Genomic DNA, 12484 nt, shown 5'->3' with positions numbered 1-12484 from the left:
TTGTTGATTTATTAGCTATACCTGGCACTTATTTGAGTTATATGTACTACTCTATAATAGTATGTATAACTTTATTTACTTGGATAGTATTATTAAAAGTAAAATATATTTCAACTTAATTTACCTCTAAAATGTGAAAAAATAAACTAGAATGATAATTAAAAGCTTTTGAACCAATTAGACACAAAAATCGTGAAACAAAAATGGTTTACACAAGAAAAAATATTTTCTAACAATACAGGTCAAGAAATCACCTTGGTCAACTCATTGTATTAAAATACTTTTTGTTTCAACATCAACATAGTTCATAGCGTCATAGCAGAGTTCATAGCAACAAAGTACATTGGAGCATTTCTGACATTTCTGACGTTTAATAGTCTAGTTAAGTGTTCAAAATACACGGTTCATTATACAAAATACGCAAAATATAATGATTGCGGGTTGTTAACAAACTTCAAAAGAATTCTTACCGAGAAAAATGTTGTCTTAAATGAAAAAGTGATTGTCAATGTTTTCAAAGCAAATACAAATAATTCTACCAGAGTATCTTGACAAAGCAAAATTTTGCCTAAAAGTTGTTGATTTATTAGCTATACCTGGCACTTATTTGAGTTATATGTACTACTCTATAATAGTATGTATAACTTTATTTACTTGGATAGTATTATTAAAAGTAAAATATATTTCAACTTAATTTACCTCTAAAATGTGAAAAAATAATCTAGAATGATAATTAAAACCTTTTGAACCAATTTGACATAGAAATCGTAAAACAAAAATGGTTTACACAAGAAAAAATATTTTCTAACAATACAGGTCAAGAAATCACCTTGGTCAACTCATTGTATTAAAATATTTTTTGTTTCAACATCAACATAGTTCATAGCGACATAGCAGCGTTCATAGCAACAAAGTACATTGGAGCATTTCTGACATTTCTGACGTTTAATAGTCTAGTTAAGTGTTCAAAATACACGGTTCAATATACAAAATAGGCAAAATATAATGATTGCGGGTTGTTAACAAACTTCAGAAGAATTCTTACCGATAAAAAGTTTGCCTTAAATGAAAAAGTGATTGTCAATGTTTTTAAAGCAAATACAAATAATTCTACCAGAGTATCTTGACAAATAAAGCAAAATTTTGCCTAAACGTTGTTGATTTATTAGCTATACCTGGCACTTATTTGAGTTACATGTGCTACTCTATAATAGTATGTATAACTCTATTTAGTTGGATACTATTATTAAAAGTAAAATATATTTCAACTTAATTTACCTCTAAAATGTGAAAAAATAAACTAGAATGATAATTAAAACCTTTTGAACCAATTAGACACAAAAATCCTAAAACAAAAATGGTTTACAAAAGAAAAAATATTTTCTAACAATACAGGTCAAGAAATCATCTTGGTCAACTATTGCATTAAAGTACTTGTTGTTTCAACGTCAACATAGTTCATAGCGACATAGCAGCGTTCATAGTAACAAACAAAGTACATTGGAGCATTTCTGACATTTCTGACGTTTAATAGTCTAGTTTAGTGTTCAAAATACACGGTTCAATATACAAAATACGCAAAATAGAATGATTGCGGGTTGTTAACAAACTTCAGAAGAATTCTTACCGAGAAAAAGTTTGCCTTAAATGAAAAAGTGATTGTCAATGTTTTTAAAGCAAATACAAATAATTCTACCAGAGTATCTTGACAAATAAAGCAAAATTTTGCCTAAACGTTGTTGATTTATTAGCTATACCTGGCACTTATTTGAGTTACATGTGCTACTCTATAATAGTATGTATAACTCTATTTAGTTGGATACTATTATTAAAAGTAAAATATATTTCAACTTAATTTACCTCTAAAATGTGAAAAAATAAACTAGAATGATAATTAAAACCTTTTGAACCAATTAGACACAAAAATCCTAAAACAAAAATGGTTTACAAAAGAAAAAATATTTTCTAACAATACAGGTCAAGAAATCACCTTGGTCAACTATTGCATTAAAGTACTTGTTGTTTCAACGTCAACATAGTTCATAGCGACATAGCAGCGTTCATAGCAACAAACAAAGTACATTGGAGCATTTCTGACATTTCTGACGTTTAATAGTCTAGTTTAGTGTTCAAAATATACGGTTCAATATACAAAATACGCAAAATACAATGATTGCGGGTTGTTAACAAACTTCAGAAGAATTCTTACCGAGAAAAAGTTTGCCTTAAATGAAAAAGTGATTGTCAATGTTTTCAAAGCAAATACAAATAATTCTACCAGAGTATCTTGACAAACAAAGCAAAATTTTGCCTAAAAGTTGTTAATTTATTAGCTATACCTGGCACTTATTTGAGTTACATGTGCTACTCTATAATAGTATGTATAACTCTATTTACTTGGATACTATTATTAAAAGTAAAATATATTTCAACTTAATCTTCAATATTTGATGGGATGAACTAGACGTAATTAGTTATAAAACATCTGTTATGCAATCCTAGATAAAATTGACAATTTAAATCAATAGCGCTAGATCTAGCTCAGCAGCATAATGAAAATTCCTTAAAATAGTACAGTTTTCGATAACGTCACTATGATATATTAGAGACACATATTTCCAAATAGCTTTATTCATGTTCAAATTAATGGCTTATTTAATGTTACATTTTCCTTCTTCCAGCGTAATATATAAATAACCAATTGCGATAAATAATTTTACCGGATTAAAAGCTATTTTAGCTGCAGAGCACTATCGTGATGTTCAAGATTTCTGGATATACCCGCCGCTTGCTACTGCATTAATTATGTGATGCAACTGCAGCGAGATAACAGTTATTAGAGATAGCTTAATGTTGAAATATACAATTACGGTTCCACGACTATGAAGCGGGATATTTACATTAAATTCACGACTATAGCGGCATAAGATGTTATGATAGGAAACTTTGATCTTAGTTTACCCAGTCTTTTAGTACTGTTGGTAGTTAAATTTTACACTGTGGTAAAAAGTTTTGGGTGTAAAAGGTTTTATCGTTATATATAATTAATATTTAAAAGATAATTTTCAAAAAGAATAATTTAAGGGGTTTATAATACCTGGTGTACCGGAAATTCATTACCGATTTTTTTTACAGATATCACTACGTTTAAGTATACAATGCGATTTGACAGATCATCATGTTATTCTAATAACATTAAGTTTCAAAATTATACATGTTATATTTTGAGAAAGTAATACCGTCTTAGATGTATACCTCTTTGAATATGTCAAGTGTCGTGCCTGAAAACATATTATTTAATCAAAAGAAAAAAAAACGCTGAAAGTCATTGTTTGCTGATAGATACTTGACACATGAGGCGTGGTTTCGAAAATTCAAAAGTGGTGATTTCGATGTGCAATCAAAGAATGGTAGACCTAAAAGTTTGAAGATGCGAATCTGGAAAAGTTATTGGATGAAAACCCAACCCAAACCCAAAAACAATTGACAGAAGCCTGAATGGGTAAAATCCAAAAGGTGGGAAGATGGCTGCCATATCAACTAAGGTATGATCGGAAGTCATTTCTGCATAGAATCGTGACGGATGATGAAAAGTGAATTTATTTTGAAAACCTTAAGTGCAAATAAGCACGGTTAACACCTGGCCAAAGAGGCCGATCGACTTCAAGGCCAAATCATTTTTTAGAGCGGTCTGAGGTATTACAAACTGTTGATCTGGCGAAACAGTTAATAGTAAGTGTTACCGACAACAAATGATTAGTTTGCACCATACATTGACCGAAAAAGTCGAGAATGGGCACGAAGCACGTTAAAGTGATATTACAGCACCATAACTCGTCATCTCATAAAGTAAAACCGATAACGGAAGCGTTGAAAACACTTGGATGGGACTTATTATCCAATGGCACACGCGTTTGTAGAGCATGAATGGTTTAACGCGAAAGATAAACAGTTTTTTTGGATGGCATTTATATATAGCTTGAACGTTAAGCAAGATGCAAATGGGCAATACTTTGAATAAATAAATTTTTCCATTTGCTTGAATATTATGTAGTTTTTTCTCTCAGATAAATTCTAGTTAGTAAAATCAGAAGCTATATCTAGGCTGGTGTAAATATGAAGATTATCAGATTTGATATTTTCTTTTGTTGCATCGATAGGTCAGTCTCTAAAGAGATATCAGTATTACAGCTAATAACATGGTAATTTAATACAGTGATGGATTTTGATGGTTGGATGATTGGATACAAAATTATATAATTATACCCTGGAAGTTAATCAACATCAAGACCTTGCGATGCTCAAAAAAAGAGACTGAGGAGAGAGGAGAAAAATACGTTTTGAGGCTGTTAAGTTTTGAGATTAATTGTCAAAGCACATTTTTAATATTTATTATTGAAATAAATTAATAATTAAAATGAAAATAAACAAGTGACTGCTGATTCAACGACAAACCTATTATGAATTACTTGATTTAATAAATTAAGTCTATTTTGTGTGTGCCTAGTGTTATGACATCATTTTTTATTTTTAATTTATAAAAGTACTCTACTAAATAGTTTTAGAGAAAATAATCACAGTAAGGGTTCACTTTTCATGTACGATAATGCAATGTCTTTAAGAAATTGAGAAACACATTAACGATTGAGTTTATGTAGTTATGATAAAATGTATTTGGTTAATATAATATATTATATTTTCATATATAATATTTAATTAATCATATTTTAATTTTTATTTTGAAAATAGTTTTCATTATATATTTTATATTAAATTGTACTTAAATGAAAATGGAGTGAACTATGACAATATCTAATTTCAGTTAAATAGTTCAAGGCAACATTTCAGCAATACTGGTCGTACGGAAAATTATTTATATCAATTGTTTATTATATATGAATATGTTTTTCTAATAAAAACCTTTTTATGTTAATATGATAATAAAGACTGAAATATATTTTATCCTTATATTATTATTATGTTGACAAAAATTATTGTTTTCTTTATTAAAAATATAGTCATAATATAAAATAAGATTGTGTTTTGGATATTTATATTATAAAATAATGTTCATTCGAAGTCATAATTATTTAAATTTTTCAACAAAATAATCCAATAAACCAAAAATTGTAATTTGTAATAATTTAAATTGTACAAAAATATTAAAATATTTATTTTTCTTTAATTTAAAAAATTCCATTCACTTAATATTCCTACATTGCTTGGATTTGTAAGCATTTCTGGTCTGAAACAATATTTATTTAAAGCTATCTTTTCAATTATGAAGCATTCAATATAATTGTAAAATAATGTTTATTTTGGATTTACATTTATTTCAAATATATTAGATATTCTGAATTAAATTAAACTTTTGAATATTTTGATTTTAATGTATTTTTCGTTGTATTTTATTCGAAGATAAAGCTCAATTGTTATCAAAACTTTAAACAAAATAATACATCATTAATCGATTTTAAAACAAGACAATTTACCTGTGTACTTTACCACCCACACGACCGATTTCAACTGAGAACAATTCCCATCAACCACCAATAAAAACGAACACCCTGACCTAGTTCTACATCTATTTTCTTTGCTATCAGATAACAGCTCAAGACAAACACAACTCTAATGACTGATTGTTTTCGTCAGAGCGGAGATATATCGTGTCCAATAAAAGTTAAAGTAAATATTGAATGGCTAAGATAGAATCTATTTTTACTGGGGCCATTTGAATTTTATGTTTGCCATAAAAAAAGCAGATTGATTGCTTCGAATAATTTGAGACGTTGTTCTTTTTTTTTGTTTAGCTGGAAAATCGCACGATCAACAAACCAGAAATTCGTCCGCAAATTTGTCATAAAAGTTTTAATAACGACTTTAAAATTAACTCGTAAATGTTTTTATGGCGCTACACAGGACGATGAAAAGGTTTTACATAGATAAAAAAAATACTACTTACAACAGGTAGGCTGGAATGCTGTGTTTACCTTTTTCAATTATATAAATGAGGAATTCTTTTGTTGAAACACTCATAACTCAATTTCCACCAGTTAACTAACGGCATATTTTTTAAAAAATCTATTTGTTATTTTTTTGTGAGACGTCTTCGCTACATTTTCGTTTTGTTGGGGCACGTCGCACCAACGTTCGTGCAGGATTTTTTGATCCCGAGTCCTGCTAAATTTCCAGGATAACGCGCAAAGATGCTGTGCACGAGTTGTCGTTGCGACCGCTTCGATCTGGATGGCGCCACTTGCGCATAACCGCGTTTTAAGAGTCCCAAATCGAAATAGGGTTCGTTAATATACAAGGGTTGAATAAGAATTATTTTAAAGCCCTTAAGTTTTCTGCTGTCTTTCTTACTGCACTCGTGTCATGAATATTCGATTTTGCTTAAGTCGCAGATTTCATAAGACCAAGGGATTCGTTCCATAAGTTGTTGTAAGAACTCGAATTCGTTCAAAAATATGTCCTCAATATTTTGTGGCGGATTTTATATGCATTATAGCTTCTGTGGAGTTTGTATATTTTTTTAATTTAAAGAAAAAATCTTAATGGCGGTAAAGTTTTGATTTTAAATTGTATAGTCTCTTACGCTCAATCTTATAGTGTAATATTGGGTATTTGGATGGGGTTGATGAGGATGAATTTTGAAGACCGACGAGAGAAAACTGACGATATAAAGAAACTATAATATGTCTTTAAAATATCTCTTAAAACTAGCTTTTCATCATTAAAATAGTTTTGAAAGGAATGGAATGCTTTTGGCTATACATTCACTTTGAGCAGATAAATTATAAATATAGAATTATAAATTTTAATATTATAATTATAAATATAAAACAATTATTAAATAATATGGCCAATGTTTGATTCCAAATAGTTCATTTTTAACGTTGAAATTTCTGAAATGAAAATGAGCAAACTTATTCTATCACAGGCGTTCACTAAAGTGTTTTGCTGTAAACATTATATTATATTGAACTACTCTGCTTTGCAATTTTTCTTTTCTAGGCGGCTTGGTGATGCAGTGGTAAAGACGACAGAACGGCCCACCTACTGTTGCGATAGTCGCGGGTTCGAATCCTGCTGGGGCATGGTCGTAAATTTATGTTTGTGATTGTGTAATAGTTGTAATTGTCCTAGGCAAGACTACACAATACGACAAGGATCGAGTTACGCCAGTAACCAGGCTGGGTAAGACCGGATGTCTTCTGGGATGATTTCTAAGTTGGTCACTCACCAGTCGGTAGGATTAATGCCGAGGACCATGGTTCGGAGCCCACGGTAAACTGTAGGTCCAGTCCAGATAAACCCATAGTTGGTAAAAAGAGACTTTAAAATATATTTAAAAAAAAACACTAAATTATATATAAAATTTAATTTTTTTACTTTTTTTATCGCTTTAACGGGTGTCATCATTTCGCGACTATACAATAGACGATGTTGATATAAAGGGGACGGGGAGAGACATAAAGTGTATATATAATAGTTAATAAATAAATAAAACTACACACACAGGGGGGCTAAAAGTATAAATAGTGTATATACAATTTAAAATTGAAACAAATACAGGATTACGAATACAACCATAACGAAGTAGAGGTTCTATCTAGCCCGCACACATCAGCATCCATGCCGAATTGGTAATGGTTATTTGGTCAGCAACATTAAACTTAAATAGGCTAGATTCAATGGAGAAAATCGATTTCTCTTAGAAATCCGAGAAGTTTGTCTGTATTTTCTCCTGTTAAGGCATTTCTAATATTTTGCAGCCCATACTTAGTTTTAATCTGGGTGAGCCGTGGACAGTCGTTCAGTATGTGGTAGATTGAAATAGGGGCACGGCGACAAAAGTCACAGTGAGCAGACGGGCTCGAAGTCATCAAGTGACAGTGCGAGAAACGACAGTGGCCCAATCTCAGTCGATTCAAAGCTACGGCATGGTGACGAAGGAAAGGAACGCGAAGAGGGGAGAAAAAATCAGCTTTAGCCTCAAAGAGCCTATTGTGGTTGACCTCCTTGACCCAACTACGTTGTATCTCGTTCTTTGTGAAACAAGAAATGATTGGGATAAATCAGTATGGACACAAACATCCGTGATGGGGAGAAGAGATGTTAATTTAGCTGCACTACCCCCGCGCTCATTTCGCCGTATACCAACGTGAGAAGGGATCCGCAGCAAACTTGTCCCGATCCCATTCAGATAGAGGGTAGGGATGATTGATTGAGTCGGTGACCAAGGAATGGTTGAACTTCTGTTCCAGGAAACATTCGAAAGCATATCGGGTGTCGGTCAAGATTAGCCATTCTTTGAGGGATTGTGTTGTGATGTAGGATAAAACTTTGAATATCGCGAAGAGTTCATCGGTCATTACTGAACCCTGATAATTAAATTTTATTTTAATACATGTTTAGTAACCTTTTCTATATTTGAATGACTAGTGCTCTTTATGTGAGACTGAACTATGGAGTAGAGTCTTGTTAAGATATCAACCAATGTGAATATCAATGCCGAATAACTAATGCGAAAGAATTTCAAAATAAATTAATATTCAGAAACTTTGAGATTATTATTCAATATTGGACATTACACTCTTGTTTATTAAGTAATCATGTGCATCTATGTCGGAAACAATTCCGTAACCTACTTGCTAATGAGGATAGCGGCCTAACCGCTTACTTGCATTCTCAGTATTGTGTATGTCACAATTAATTTAAATTAATTATTAATGAACTCCAATTTTTAAAATTGCAGCTTTAATTTTTTTAATGGCTTATGAAATGTATACGGTTTAAAACAATAAAAAAGAAATCTTTTCTATACACATCTCACTTATCACATTTTTTAATCTAACAAAAATATATCGTCTTCTTGTTTCGAACAACGAGAATCTTATCAGTCGAACGATGTAACATATATACAACGTAGATAAAATAAAGTATTCAACAAGTTTAAGTAATTTTTATTAGTGCTAAAAGTGGCTATATAAATGTAATATATATTTAAAATTCTATATGTATCCATATTTACACGAAAAACTGCTTTTAAACACTAGAATTACTTTAAAATTTTAAAAATTCAACATATTTCTTGAATGAGTACATAGTATAATGTGAATTGCAGTCATAATGCACTTCTTCGTCTATATTTTGCAAATATTCTTCAAAATCCATCTACTAATCTAATTTCCCATTGTATCGTTCAATCGCTTCCATTACATATATGATTCAAAACTACTGCCTACAAGCTGATCGGTGTTTCTCCTCTAAAATTTCTAATTTTCAAAATCTCCATTTTGGTTTGAAATCATCGTTGGCATTCTTCTTTGATTTTGACGAACCTGTTCGTTTAAAGTTTCCGGAAAACGAGTAGGATTCTTCTTCTTGTAGGGTGTCTAGGAAACGTCGATTGCCGTTCACTGGAGTGTTCACTATGGTTTGTTTTTCTTCTATCACCATTTCTTCTTGTACATATTGAGCACGTTTGGGTGTCTATTAAAATGTATATTAAATATAAATGATAAAACATGAAATGTTAAATATATGATGGCAATATATATTTGGACAAGAATATACCATCTTTTTAGACAATATACTCATTCTTATAATTATTATGGCATAATTTTAGGAAATCTTAGAAAGAATTCACCAATTTCTCAATGTATGCTTTACAATGTTACCTTTAAAATTACTTCATATGGATTGCTAAATCTCCGAACGATTGCTGAATTTATATAAACTTGGAAAAATACTTTCAAATACATAATTCTTTCTACAAAATGGTATCCAAAAAATTAACTTTGAGATGAATGTATCAGTATATTGACAAAAAAGCAGAAATTCTAAAAGACATTCTTGTTGTACCAGAGATATTGAAAAATAAAAGATATTTTATGTATTTTCTTGTCACTGCTACGTTCTTATCAGATAACCCTCGAATTAATTAAGATTAAACGTATAAATAATTAAAACATGAGCGTCGTACTAATTTAGACATTACTTCTCATGAAGATCATATATCAAATCACATTAAAAGTTGGTTTGTATGTTATAAAAAAACATTTAATAATATTTAATTTAAATAATTTCTATAATATATCAGACCTAGAATTCAACACGCCATTTAAAATAAATCGTTGGAACATACCGTTTACTTGTTCTGTACGAAAACAAGAATCGTATTTATTTTACATTGTCACACCATCTGATGTTCATCATAAAATATAGCGTTAATTTAATAATGTAATATCATCAAATAATAAATAGCAGGTTGTTATTTAAGTTACGCATTTATGTTTGTTTATAGTTATCCATCCTATTTTAGAATTATGACCAGCTTTTCGATTTTATTTTTTGTGTACGTTACTTCGTTACATTAATTAATCAAATACTAAACCATATTGAATCCGTAAAGGAACATATTAATTACTTCGTTGATATACATTTCGGAAATATTGGAAATAATCATTCGAGAAACTAAAATATTGATTATTTTTTTACAAATTAAAATAATGGGCCTTTCAAAAAAAGACTAATGATCACATGTCAGAAAAAGGTAGGCAAATTGGTTTTGAATATTACAGCATATGATTTTTAAAAAATGACCCAGTCTCATATATTTATATCTTTGTTATTATCTGATAATTTAAGATAAAATATAGCTATAGGTTGTGGAACAAGATTCCTAGTTAGTCTTAGTTCCTAGTCACTCATCAGGTGGTATATAGTACTTTGACTTTTAGTTCATTTTTTCCACACAATTCTAATATAAAACAATAATGAAGCCTGTAGTTATTATTACTAATATGTTAAAGAATTTTGCAGACGTTTGACAACGAGGCGAATGTTTTAGGCTGATTCGGTTACATGTTCCAACTTATCAGATAGCATAGTATCTCTTTTTAACTTGAATAAAATCAGATAGAAAATATTGTCTGATTTTAAAACGAACTTACAAATTTATTAAGCAGTATATTCGACATTGTGATGATGTAAGTTCACTGTTATTTTGAATACCCTATATGTGCTTGATTAGATATTTCGATATTTTGTCGTAATTATATATTTTATTTTATTTTTAAAGTATTGTCCGTTCTAGGTTACTGCTTTAAAATTGCTTAATTTTCATTACAATTATTAAATACATATCTACCGTGCCAAAAATATCTGATCTTGCATTACTATTTTAATATTCTGTCTCCTTATATTTTATGGATACACTAGAATGGTCTATGATAACTATATCGAAAATATAATATCACAATATATAAAGATTTACAGGAATAAAAGATTTTTACAAAGTGCGATACAAATTATGTTCAGATGAAGGAAGATTTAGTATATACAAAAATCTCTTTGCTAATCTTTATCAAATTTTTTGAGTCATTCAAGATGTATGTGGCCAGAATAGTCGTGATGAAGCACATGACTATTCTATTGATTGATTCATCGGCACTATCAAAATTTGACTTGTTCAGACGAAGTTCATATTAAATTTCGAATTCTCCAAAATAAATCAACTCTAAGATTGGTCTACATTTAAACTAATTAAAAACACCACATAATTTTCAATGAGTCTCTTCCATTTAGAAACTAGAAAAGGAAAATATAACTAAAGGTATCTTCTAGATCTTCATTTTTAAAATCCAATAACTTTTAACAAAGCCAACGAAGGACGCTCTCCTTTCTATCAAAATGTTCTGGATCTTTGAAATAAGCTATAACTTGGTTTTATTGAATAAGTATTACAAGAGATATGTGACTTTAATTGCAAATATTTAAATATTAAATAAGTTAGTGTACTGTTAAAGCTCTAAAATTGTATATCCATCAAAATTAATTTTATTATTGTAAAATATTTTACTTTGTAGGTTTTATCTTTCATTTGATTCTAACATGTACTGATTATTTATATTAATGAAGTAGATTAAGCCAATTAGGCCTACTCTTAATTAAAGTCTGGATATTGATAAATGGATAGGATATGCCATGTAGCCATTGCCTTGAGATTTTTTATAATATATTCGTGAAATATTTGATGTTGATGTATATGACCATGTGCGATATCTCATTTTGGGTATTATTGCTTGTTTGATAAATCTTTTTATTTACATTCCTTAAGTTATATTCATTCTATGAAAAGATACTTCTGAAAAGATTTAATTAATTTTCTAATTAATTAATGTAACTAGTTGGCTTCGAATATGACAAAAGCTCTGTAAACTAAGGCTTTAAAATAGATACTTTCTGAGATAGATGATATGTAAGAACTCCAAAATGATGACTAGTATTAGTCAACGTGACTTCAATCTGGAAGTTAGTAGTTATAAATTGAAATATTTAAATTATGCAGATAGAGAAATTTACAACATTTATATCGTAATATGTGTAATTAACAAAAAAAGCTATTATACAACTACCGTAACAGTAAATGGGTACACAGATTTTTCTAAATCGTTATTTTAAAATAAATCTTATA

At 29.7% G+C, this 12484-nt stretch overlaps 1 protein-coding gene and 1 long non-coding RNA gene across 2 annotated transcripts in view; both read right to left on the bottom strand.

Moving 5' to 3' along the window:
* Positions 1–6165, bottom strand: part of LOC143195519 (uncharacterized) — a 52663-nt gene extending 46498 nt beyond the window's left edge. Inside the window, exon 1 of the mRNA XM_076402753.1 lies at positions 5963–6165. The gene's annotated coding sequence lies outside the window, so the exon portion shown is untranslated. The remainder of the gene's footprint in view (positions 1–5962) is intronic.
* Positions 6166–9143: 2978 nt separating this feature from the next.
* LOC143194709 (uncharacterized) lies at positions 9144–9870 on the bottom strand. The gene is made up of 2 exons (XR_013005375.1): positions 9687–9870; positions 9144–9498 (listed from the first exon to the last, which is right to left on the bottom strand). It is a non-coding gene; the product is annotated as an uncharacterized LOC143194709 (long non-coding RNA).
* Between the last annotated feature and the right edge of the window lie 2614 nt (positions 9871–12484).

The sequence above is a fragment of the Rhynchophorus ferrugineus genome, unplaced genomic scaffold (assembly GCF_030347505.1).
Source record: "Rhynchophorus ferrugineus isolate W39M unplaced genomic scaffold, kcgeb_rfMv2 rfM4, whole genome shotgun sequence".
Lineage (NCBI taxonomy): Eukaryota > Metazoa > Arthropoda > Insecta > Coleoptera > Curculionidae > Rhynchophorus > Rhynchophorus ferrugineus.
The sequence above is the reverse complement of the archived record's forward strand: the minus strand, read 5'-3'. Positions and strand labels throughout refer to the sequence as shown.